Source organism: Molothrus aeneus, chromosome 16, assembly GCF_037042795.1.
Source record: "Molothrus aeneus isolate 106 chromosome 16, BPBGC_Maene_1.0, whole genome shotgun sequence".
In the NCBI taxonomy this organism is placed as follows: Eukaryota; Metazoa; Chordata; class Aves; order Passeriformes; family Icteridae; genus Molothrus; species Molothrus aeneus.
In genome coordinates this window covers 16,280,015-16,292,046 of record NC_089661.1, presented here as the reverse complement: position 1 = coordinate 16,292,046, position 12,032 = coordinate 16,280,015, and the positions used below count along the sequence as shown (strand labels likewise).

General features: G+C 52.1%; 1 long non-coding RNA gene across 1 annotated transcript in view; it reads left to right on the top strand.

Moving 5' to 3' along the window:
* LOC136563509 (uncharacterized) overlaps positions 1-10,418 on the top strand; it is a 45,011-nt gene extending 34,593 nt beyond the window's left edge. The window contains exon 4 of the long non-coding RNA XR_010784629.1: positions 8,855-10,418. This is a non-coding gene — a long non-coding RNA (uncharacterized lncRNA). The remainder of the gene's footprint in view (positions 1-8,854) is intronic.
* The last annotated feature ends 1,614 nt before the right edge of the window (positions 10,419-12,032 follow it).

Below are 12,032 nucleotides of genomic sequence, written 5' to 3'. Positions count from 1 at the left end.
AAGAATTGGGTGCCCAAAGAATTTGCATGGAAACATACATCCCACTCAATTAACTCTCATCCCTGGGTCATGGCAGCAGGCCACCTCTCCCTGCATAAATTGGGCCCGCTGCAATTTCCTCACAGAAGCTGCTACTTCCCACAGAACCTCCCGGTGCCGTGTCCTGGGAGGAAGGGAACACGAGATCCAAGTGCTGGTGTGAAGCCCAGGGACTGGTGCATCCCCTTGTCATGCTGTAGGAGTGAGCAGAGCACAGGACAGCACAGGAGCAGGGAGCCACAGAGCTGTGTTTGGTGGACAGTTTGCAGTGAATGTGCCTGTGGGTTTGGCAGCAGAGTGTTCCTACATTAGCACCACAGCGGCAGGTGTTATTAACTGTCTGCTTTCCCTCTAGAGCGGTGTAACTGCTCCATGCAGCAGAGATGCATCCAATTAATCGGATGGATAAAAGTGGTTAATGCACCTTGGAGAAGCATAATTTAATTGGAAATTATTATTATGTTCTGCTCCTATGTAAAGAGTGTGAGAATCAGTGCTAATGGCTCTGTATGAACATGGCTTTTAATTGCTCTGAGGTTCTGTGATTTAAGCTTCTTTCTGGTTATGGTTTTGTTTCTCAGAGGTCTTTGGTGGGATGCAATAACACACTGGGGTCCAATGAGGTACACTGCCATGAGTCAAGGCTGTCACTCCTCTTTGTCCTGATTCTAAGGTGGAGCTTGAGTCTATGTTTTGTCTTTGAAACCCACAGGGATGGCCCCTGAGAGCAGCACTCCTGGCTGAACGCTGAACTCCTGGCTGAACTCCATCCCACAGCTGCCCCATGCAGCAGGGAGGCAAAGGCTGTTCCCTGCAGCACTGTGCTGTCCTGCCCAGCACTGCCTTCTGCACCTTCTGCCCCTCTCCCATCCCAGCAGGGGCTGCGGGTGCCACTGCCCTGGCAGCAGCTCTGGTGGTTCCTGGCTGCCCCCACACCGTGGATGCCGTAGGGTTACAGCTGCATATGGGCAGCAGGAGTGGGGTTCCAGCAAGTCACCCTCCACAGGATGCTCACCCGTGGAGCTGATCAGCAGCAACTGTAGGAGAGATGGAGAATAGAGCCTGTACAGCCTGCAAAGAAGACAGCAAGCCCAGGAAGGGAAACTTTCTCCCCTACAAAGCTGTGAAGCCTCGCTGGCTCACAGACCACTTGTGGTGTTTTTTACAGCCCCTCCAGTTTACCAGAGTGGTGCTTATAGAGGTGGGGAAAATGTGGTTTTGCAATGGCATGGCAAATGTCTATGAGGAAACAAGACATCAAGCTGCCATCAGCTGTGCCTTGTTTTCCTGCTTTCCTGGCTTTGGACAAGTGCCACCACAGCCAACAATTTTCCTGTTCTTTTTTAGCTTTGCTTTCACAAATATCTTAAATCAACTCCCTCTATCCCAGCAGAAACAGAATACACTGATGGGTATAGAACAAAAAAAATCAGGATTTTTAATCTGTCAAAGAGAAGCAGGGAGAGCCTTGAGCTCCTTCATCGGGCTTGTGGCCGCAGACTGGGACACGACTGGCCTGGCTGTGTGCAATGGGCATTGCCCTGCCTGTTCTCCTGGCCCCTCCAGAGGGGGTGGCTGTGGAGGGTGGTCTGGGCATTGCACTTCCACTTGTTTCCCACAGCAAATCCAGGTGAGCGAGAGTCTCCTGGCTACAGGGGCATGGGGCCACCGCCCTGGGGCCTCCTGTGAGCGTGGATGGGAGGCAGGGGGTGGCTGTGGGGCTCGTGCCCATCCTGTCCCCATGGCTGCTGGGGGACAGGCGGCTGGGCTGGCAGGTGCAGCCCTGGGCACTCACCGAGGGCATGGCAGGAGGTGCCTCTGGGTCTGCCTCTACCAGCACAGGCCTGGAGCTTGCCCATCACAATCTCATCAACAGAGAGTCCTTTTAAAACCCGTCACGAGAGCCCAGGCAGTAAAGTGGTAACCCTGGGCACTGCCAGCCCAAGGAATCTGTATCACAGCTGGGGTGGCTCAGATGCAGGGTGGGAAGGGGGGACAGTGGTCCGGGGGGTCCCAGTGCATGGGCAGGGCAGCAGTGCCAGCAGTGCCAGCAGTGCCGTGCCTCAGAGTGCACTCATAAGTGGAGCTGATTTTATAAACAGCAGGAGTGTTTTCCCAGGCCACATGCTGAGCTGTATTCAAAATACATTTGTACGAACATCAATTTTTAATGCAATTTATGCCAAATGTTGTTGCAAAAAGCAGCCGTTAACATGACATTAATTCAATCACTGGAAATACAGTACGTGCTGCTAAATGAAAACATGTTATTAGTCAATTAGATTAACTGGATGTAACATTTCCAAACACAACGTAATATGGTTTCTACATGGTTAATTACGTTGTACAAATTACATGGCAATAAGGCTTAGCACTGGACACACACATGCAATTAATACATAAGCAGGAAAACCAGCTTGTGATTCACATTTGAACTATGTAAAAATTATTTAAAATATAAATATCTTGCTAGCTTGAAATAAAGAGGCAGAATTATGCTGATACTATAATGGGCACAGGGTAATTTCTAAAATAGCCAGAAAGGCCTTTATGAAGAGATCACAGATGTTTGTGGTTGCTTTCACGAGTTTTAATTTCCTTTGAAAAGACCATTTTAATTTTAAACAGGAACACTCCTGGCCCTGTTGGAGTCCCTCTATGCGCAGGAATCTGTCAGTGCCCACGCAAGCCTCCTTCTTTGTTTGTGTTTTAGGAAGAACTTGCGCCCACTCACGGGGCCTGGTGCCAGCCCCTGGCTCCAGGAGCAGGCACGATGCCTGGCGTGCCACCAGCCCTCCCCGCAGCACACATCCCACCACAGACACACTGGGGTGGCCAGGGGGGAACCCCACAGCTCTGCCACCTCGGGGACCCCCCCGGGGGGGTCATGAATGCCCAGCCCCAGAGATCTGGAAAGAGGAGGCTGTTCCTGGGAAGGACTCGGCTCTGTGGCCAGAGGGCAGCTGTAGCCCAAGGTGGACATCCAAGGCAGCAGCCCCACGCTGTTCCTGCTCTGCCGGGAAGGAGCTGCACACCCAGACGTGGCTGTCTACAGGCCCCCAGCCCCGAGGGCAGCTCTCTGCTGCTGGTATAAGGGGGCTGGCACCTTTGGGAGAGCAGAGCTCCAGGCCCTCGTTCCCAGGGGCTCTGGGGAGGGGGCAGTGGCTCCTCCTCCCTGGGGACCCTCGGAACCCTGTGCTGCAGAAGCACCAGAGAGCTCATCACTCTGCACACGAGGCAGAAACAGGCAGGTCGTAGAGCTCTGGAAATGCAGTTTTATACCTATTGCTGCACTTCATGGAGATGTGACTTTTCCCTTCCATTACTCCATCAGTAATCCTAACAGCATTCCAGCAGGGCTTGGAGGGTGGGGGAGCACATGGAGGCCCCGCGCTGGTGCCTCCTTGACACCAAAACAGTTTGGAGGGGGCAACCAGGGGCGTGAATGAGAGGGGAAAGGAGATGTGCCAGTGGGTGACACCCTGGAGTCCTGTGGCTCCACTGCTGGGGCTAGGTGCTGCACTGGCAGCTGCAGCCCCAGCTCCCAGGTGCCCACCCCTGCCCAGGGACAGGTGCTGATATTGGCAGTCTGCCTGTGCTGGGCTGAGGTTTAATTTGACATACCCAGGGGCATGGTCCAGCAGCTACTGTGCAGTGGAGTTTGGCTTATTGGTTTCACAGGGAGAGGGGAGTGGTCTGGGCAGCTCTGCATGGCTGGCACAGACACACACCAGCGCACTGCTGCAGCACTGACAGAGCAGGGATAAAGCTCTTGGAGATATTCCTGTCTCATCTGCCTCGAGTAAATCAGAGCAAACCTGGAAACATCAGAGGACGCAAAATACAAAAGCAATAAAAAACTCCTGACTCCCATTGAAGGCAGAATGTGGTCTGACATGACCACTGGCAGCAGAAGGATTTCACATGATCGGGGGCTGCTTGCATGAGGAATTGTTCATTATTTAGTGGCTGCTTAAGGGGCCGGGGAAACAAAAATCAAAGCTCCTGCTGTTCTGTGGTGATGAAAGTGCTGAGCTGCCCCACTGCAGCCCTGTTTACCTCCAGCCTCACCTGCACCGGGAGCTGGAGAGGTGTCTGGCTGCTTGCTCAGAAATGAAAGTGCTGAGAATCAATCATTTGTTTACATTGTAGGTCTTGTTGAAAATCAATTGGCTCCACATGCTGTAGATCTGATTGCATTTTGTTAGCGGTCACAGGGAATGGTTTTCCCTTGACAAGTCTGTGTTCGTGGTTTCTCCAATGCATCAGTTGTACCAAGCTTTTAGGATAATTGAGACTGAGCAACAATCCCCTTTATAAATATTAACTCTGATATGCTTGGGAAACTCTGCCTCTCCTGGATGAATTTTTAACTAGCTTTGTAATCTATTGTTCCTTGTTAGAACAGCAGGAGCATTCCTTGATGCCTGTTCCTGCCTCCCCAGCTGCAAGAGAGTGGCATCTCTGCCAAACCTCTCTCCCAGGGCAGGGACCCAGAGCCCCTGGTCCCAGGGCAGGGCCTGCTGCTGCCCTGCCCATGGGTACAGGCCCACAGAGCAGGGACACAGGGCTGAGAGCAGCCGTACAGGGGCCGAGGAGGAGTTTTGTTTCTCCCAAAGGGACTGGTACACAGGGATGAGTTTCCATGCGGATCTTTGGAAGTTTCTTTAGGTGATGCTTGGGACAAGCAGAGCCCAGCAGCAGGGCAATCAATCTCTTGGAGCAGGGGCCTGTCCCTGTGCCCACCCATGGCAAACAGCCCAAAGGGATGCAGCCTCAGCACCCAGGGTCAGGCACCCTCAGAATGAGGGGGAGACAGCACTGTCAGAGCCATGGGAACTACAGAGCTGGGGGACCCCCAGCCAGACCCAGACCCCTGTACCTGGGGGGCCCAGGACACACTGATGGAGGGATGTCCCCTGGGAGGACATGCGGGGCTCCAGGAGCTGGGAAGGCTGTGGAATGGGCTCCTCTCTCCGGCAGGGGCTGCCAGGCCCCTCTGAGCCCTCCTTCCTACTGGTGTTTGGTTCTGCAGAACAGCCAGTCACAGTCCAACAGCTCTGGCCTGCCTCAGCTGAACTGTTTATTTTCCCCCACAATCAGACGTTGCCCTCTTTAATATTATCTGAACATCTGTCAAACTATGGCTCTTTTTGTGAAACCTCTGTACAGGAAGAGACAAAAGGCAGCAGGGATGCTGTTGGAATGAAAGACCTACTTTACATTTCAAATGCTTTAACAGATTTCTCTTCTCTTTTTTTTTTTTCTTGGATTTTTAATAAACGCTTTAAACAGACCTTTTTTAAGGTGGTTGCTTGCCAAAGGACATGTCAGTGGGGATGTGAGGAAGCTGTTGCACTCAGAGGTTGCACAAGTCACTGCCCCAACTAGGCTTGGTGTTCCAGGCTGGTGCGTGCCTGTTCCAGTGGAGTGGCTGCTGATCTTCCACAGGGGCAGGATGGATGGATTGCCTGGAGAACCCAGGCATGTGCTGCCAGCATTTGCCTAATAGGCACCTCAGAAATGTGTCCTGGGAGCTGAGCTTGCCTCCTGAGCAGCTGCTGTTTCTCTCCAGTAAGTATGTAAAGCTTAGCACATTCCCAAGTGCAGGAGGTTTCTGCTGGGGTCCAGAGGCTGCATGCTGCCACTGTGGCTGGAAGACCCCAGGGGGAATTCCAGAGCTTCATGATACAAACAGCATCAGATGAAATAACAGTTCTTGGGCACTCACTCAGGCAGTACTTTCAGGTTTCTAAGCAGTCTGTATCATGCTGTGGCTATTATTAAAATGCTCCTGTGGTCAGTGGCACTGCAGCTTGCTCTGAAGAGTGCACAGAGATTTAAGGCCAATAAATGTATTTAGTGCTCTTGCAGGCCAGGCTGGGGACAGTAGCATTTGTCCCAGGGGGAGCCAGACCCTGACACAGATCTGCCCCAGTCTGTGCTGTCTGCCCCTGGCTGGGGCCACAGGAGACGGCCAAAGTGGCAGGTGCCAAAGGGCACTTGCACCGTGTCCCATTGCCTTCTTCTGCCCCGCAGAGTGGGGGTGCCTTGCCCCGTGGCTGCTCCACAGCCACCCCCGGCACACTGCAGGCTGCAAACAGCTCTGGCTGCCTGGGATGCTGCTGGCCCCTCCGGCCTCGCTCTGGCTGGCGCAATGCAAGGCACCTCCTGGGCAAGGAGGAGAATTGAATTCCTGGTAGCAGGAAGCCTGGCAGCGGGGGAGCCTCGGCCGGCTCTCGCCCTGGCCAGCTGTGCCCATATCTCAGTGCCTGGGGAGGGCGGGCTATCTCCTCACTGCTTGGCATGGCTGCAGATTTTAGTGGTAAAGCTAAACCAAACAGACTGTGGAGTGTCACACTGCGTTAGTTCTGTGCAGAGAAGAGTTGTCAAACCCGCAAACAAGACAGGGGAGAAGGCTGGAATTGACACTGGGCTGGTGCGTGTGCGAGCCCCGCCGAGGCAGGGCTGGGACACCTTCCTCGCTGCCAAACTCCCTGTCAGAGTCTGGAGCTTGAGCCGAGGCTGATGGAAGTGGATTTATTTAAATTGCCAGGATAAATTAACTTTTAAAGTCACAGTGAAAAAGTCTGTGCTGTGAATAAGGGCCATGAATATTCAGGCACATGCACTCATTGAATTAGTTTGTTGCAAACATATTTGGAGGCAGCTGTTCATTTAATAATCAGGGATAATCACAGAAATAGGCGACCGGTTACTCCATCTAAATTGCATGGTTAAAATTATAATTTTATAACTCTATCTCAGCAATTAGATTTAATAGCTATGGAAATCCAGCAAAACCCAGTCGAGGGAAAGCTGTTACTCCTTTAGTGCAGAAAAGCCAAGGTCAAGCTAGGGTTCCTCTCTGCCCACACCGCAGAGACACTGGGGCTGGGGCTGTTTCCAACACTGCACAAAGCACAGGGCCAGGACTTCTGGGTTAAACACTCTAATTCCAAGACTGAACTGGATGGAGGTTAGTTTTCTTGGCATTTCCTGTCTTCATTACAATATTTGTCCCAAGAACAGATTAATTCCTCTCATTCTTTCTGCCTTTCCAGCCTTTTGTCACGGGAATGCATTTCACAGGACTGTAATGTGTGATACTTGCTCTGAGTTATGGCTCTGCCATACGCTGTAAAAGTTTGACTCTCTCAGTATTGTACATTTTGATTCTACCCCTGCAGGCTATAAACAACCCAAATTACCTCTTTCTTTAGCTTCCAAGAGGACTAATCCCCTGTCTAGTGCTTTATCAGTCAGTTGAGAAAGAGTGAGACCAACTTGCCAATCCAAACAGAATATATTGGAAAAATCATATCTCCAGAACATGGCTCCTTGCCATAACTCACCAACCAGCTCAGCCAGTGGAACCTGGTGCTGCAGCCAGCTCTGGCTCAGTAACAACCAGCAGCAGATGCACCACTCACCTGCCCACCCATCACCCCCTCCTGCCCCATCAGCCCCTCCTGCAGCCCTGCAGCAGCAGGAAGGGCTGGAATGGTGGGAGGCTGCTGGCTGGGAGCCCTTTAACAGCCTAAGCCCTGTGCTGGGGATGAGCTCAGTGCTGCCAGCTGCCCTTGCTGTCCCTCCACCCCTGGCTGAGGTCCAGCCTGCTGTGGGCTGGGTGGGCAGGGGCTGCAATGGGGACACTGCCTGTGGCTGGGGGAGCTCCTGAGCTGCTCCTCTTGCCACTGTCCCGGGTGGGCTCTCCTGAACACCCTCCCTTGATGCCTTCAGCCACTCTGCTGGGTGTGGCTGCCAGGGAGAGGCAGGACACAGCCTCTGCTTGGGGAGGGGGCTCTCCCGAGAAAAAGAAGCCAGAATTCATGACAGCCACCACGGGAATAGGTGTCCTGGCTCCCAAAGGTGCCCCTCCTGCCCACAACGGGCAGTTCCTGGGCTTAGCTGGAACTCCACTCCTCTCCAGCACCAGGCCAATGTGGTTGCTCCAAGGTTTAACACTTTATTAGAAAATGAGAGGTTAGAGCATGTTCCAGAGGAGAAGGAAATTTATTGTTGCCCTGGCCCTGCAGCAAAGCAAAACTCAAATAACCCAGGTGCGGGGAGGACAATAAATCCCTGCTGGCAATCACACTGCTAAAAGGATGGTGACAGCCACAGCAAAGTTTGGCCAGTTAATATTTCTGGTATCTGAGTGAGAAAAATAGCTATATTTAAAATTATATCTCTGCTGAATTACACAAGGGGAAAGTCCAGATAACTGTTAGGCCTTCTAAACACCTTTCTGCAGGAGGTGAGGGTTTGTAGAGGGCTCCTGGGAGAGCAGAGGGTCCCAGGGGTGTATTCCCCACTGCCTTTCTCTGCTGAAGGATCCCTCTGGGTAGGGAGCTCTGCCCAGCCAGCCCTGGTGCCACATCCTGCCCTGACCATGTAGGAGGTAAGGGGTGTAAGGGTAAGGAGCGAGGGCTCCAAGAGCCATGGGTGGTTAAAGCACACCAGGGCTCCCAGCAGAGTGACCAGGACAGCGGCTGCCGGGTCACTGAGCCAGCTCAGCACGGGGCAGGCACAGAGTGAGCTGTGCCTCTCTGCCCCTGCTTCTGCAGCAGGATGGGGAGGCACTCAGCACCCTAACAGCTCCAATTCCTTCTCCCATTCAAAGACTTAATTATGAGAAACTTTGTCTTCTTAATTTTTATTTCCAGGCATCACTATTGTGAAGCCAGACTTCTCCACTGAGTAAAGGTGCTTGCCTGGGGGTCCAGGGAACAGCAGGGAACACAAAGCAAAGGAAGCATTTCAGCTCAATGCGTGCTATAAATTTTCAATGTGTTTTTGTTTTATGCTCCAGGTAAAGGCTACAGAAGCCATCAATCCTCTTCCTGGCTGATCCTGAGCTGCTGGTGTGCAGGCAGCATCTGTCTGGGACACCCCTGATGGGGTGAAGGCGACGAGGTGTCCTGGACCATTTTGGTTTGCCTTTAAAAAATTTCCATTAACAGAAAATACAAGCCACCAAGGGATATTTGGATCTTCTTGATCTGATGCCTGAAATACCTCGCTGTCAGCCTGCAGAGAGCTCTGGCACAGGAGCCGGTGTGATGCCAGCACAGCTGCCCTCTCCTCCTGCTGCCACGTGATTCATGAGCTTTCACATCTCTGCCATTAGCCTGTTAATCCAGCGCCTTGCTCCAGCCACACCACGGGGGAGGATTTATGGTTCTTACAGATCAATTTCGTTGTCCCAGGAGGAAAATCAGCATCTTGTTATGGGTAAAATGACAATAAATGAAATGACCATTAATTTACGATCCTGCCACACAGTGGCACTCAAACAGATTCCCATTAATGGCTTGTTATTATCACCTCCCATACTGAGCTAATAACAGTTCCTGGGAAAAGCCATCCTGAGCACTGGGAAGGGGCTGCTGCTGGATGTGAGGGATCCCAGCCCTGTCCCACAGCGGTAGGGCAGCCCCCAGCCCCACTGCCCTGTCCGGCCAGGCCAGGGAGGGAGGCAGCAGCCAGCCCTGGGGCTCTGGAGGGAGATGCTGGTACTGTCCCTCCAGGGATTTGGGATTAACAGCCCTTTGCAAAGGCACTGAGAAAAGCAAGTCTGGGCTGGTTGCATCCTCTGGGGACACAGGACCAGGGGTACATCTCCACAGGGACGTGCTGGGCACGGAGGACCCTCATCCCGTGCTCCTCTGCATCCCCTTGCACCCAGGATGATCCCAGGAGCATCACCCACTGACAGTGGAGCTCTGCTAGGCAGCAGTTTAATTTTTGATGCAGGTTGATGCCACTGATGGCAAGTGAATTTGTGGACTGCTGCAGGCCAAGGCCAGTGTGATCCTTGCCTGGCTGAAGGCTGCAGGGTCCCCCCTGTCCCCGGGGCCAAGGCCCTCTGTCATGCAGCAGCAAGCTGCAGTGCCACTGTGCTGGGGAAGATTGGTGGATGGGATGGATGGAGGCTGCAGGCAGAGAGGGGAGGAGGAGCTGACAGGTGGGAAAGAGCTTCCTGGGCAAGTAAAAACCTGATTTGCTTCCTGGGCAAGTAAAAACCTGATTTACTTTCCGGGAAGTAAATCTTCCTGATTTTTCTATTTTCTGATTTACTTCCCGGGAAGTAAATCTTCCTGATTTTTCTATTTGCTTGCAGCTCAAAAAGCCCAGAAACATTAGCTTGATATTAAATGACTTTTCAAAAACTTCTACAAAGCAGAGAGTACCATAAAACACAGAACAGAGGGCAGCCTTTTTGTGTGGGGAAGTGCTTATGTGGTCCAAAATGAAGAACTTAACATCCTTAGTGAATTTGTTCTTTTTAAGAACATTAAAGGCATCAGGTGGACAAGCACCAAAACTCCTTAAAAAGCTGTTCTTTTGAAAGCCAAATAAATTGGCATACCAAACTCACTGTCAGCAAATTTGCTTCTTTGCCACAAAATGTTTCATTTTAGTCCCTGCTCCTGGCAGCTCTGCCGGGGCTGTGTGGTGCCTGTCCCGAGCCTGCAGGGCTGTGCTGGGCAGGCTGAGCAGCCCCGAGCTGCCCCAGCTCCCAGGGCACAGCAGCTCCAGGGCAGTGCCCAGCATGGAACAGCCACACCTGCTGGGCATCAGCTGTGTCAGGTGCATTTTGCTAAACACATTTTTGCATGACGAGTAAACATGTGAGGAGCTGATCTCCATGAACACAGTTTTACAGTAATACAACAGTACAAATAAATACTCCAGCATATCTCCCAGTGTCACTTTTATTTACAGTTAAGTGACCTGTTATTACTGATCCCTCTGCCACAAAGGCCCCATTGAGAGGAGGCCACGGAGCAAGCAGGGCTGGTGTGAGAGTGCATCATGCTAAATTATTCATAACGAGCACTGTGGTTCTTGCAGTGATATATGTAAATAGGAGCTCTGCAGTTTGTAGCTTACAGTCTGGGTTGTTTTATGAATGTTAAAAGGAGAAAGTCTTCGTTCTCTGGTGCAGAACTGAGAGGAGTTCCTGTTCCCTGAAGTCCCGTCCCCAGGAGCCAGCTTCACAGGAAGGAAGGAAGGAAGAGTCTGCTCATGGCCTCTTCCTGCATGAGCACTTCTTCATCTGTTTGCTCCTGTGTTTTACCTGTGGCTTCATGACAGTGCCTGCAGGACCAGCTGCAGGTCCAGAGGATGGAAGCTGGTACCCCAGGGTGGGAGCACAGCATCGGCAGAGGATCCTTCCCACACATGGCCCAGCTGCAGGGCCCTCAGCCTAAAACCCCAGCTCTGAGTTTCTCGTCAGCTCAGGGAGATGCCTCTGCTGCAGGAGGGAGTCAGTTTGCCACCTGGACCAAAGCACCAGCTGATCCCAGGCTCTTCCTCTGCATCCCAGAGCCAAAGCTTGTGAGGCAGAGCTGAGCTCCCTGGGGAGTGCCTGGGACCATGCAGTTGTTACAGCTCACATGAGGAAAGTGTTTACCTTTTATTCCACCTTTTAATTCAACATCATATTTCCTCTGTTTTATGAGAGTGGGATAAGAGGAGCTCCCAGCCTGTCTCTTGAAGACCATTTATTATTTATTCATTCTGTTTCTACCCTGTTTTTCTGTCTCTCCTTACCTAAGAATTGTTCTAGTCCTTGATATTACTCCTGTCCCTCTCTAGTTCTTACCTATTCCTACAATACCCTCCAGAGACAGGGTAATCACTCCAAGAAAATTGACTTACATTCAATGGCAAAAAGCTTCATTAAAACCCAGGTAAGGCTCCCAAAGGTACCTTCTGTTCCTCAGAAATATTCAGCAAAGCTCATCCTTCCAACAGCACGTGCTGAGGGCTTTCAGTGCTGCCCAGGCAGGGCTCTGTATGGGCTCCTCTGTGCTCTCATGGGGTGAGGGCAGCTCAGCTGTTCAGCGCTGCCTGGGGAACTCTCCCTCCCTCACAGGCGTTTTGCTTCCCCAGAGTTCAGGGTGCTGCCTACAAGCCTGGCACCTTTCCTCTGGGTGCCCCTGGGAACCCTTGGACCCTCCAGCTGCCTTCCCCGCCATGCA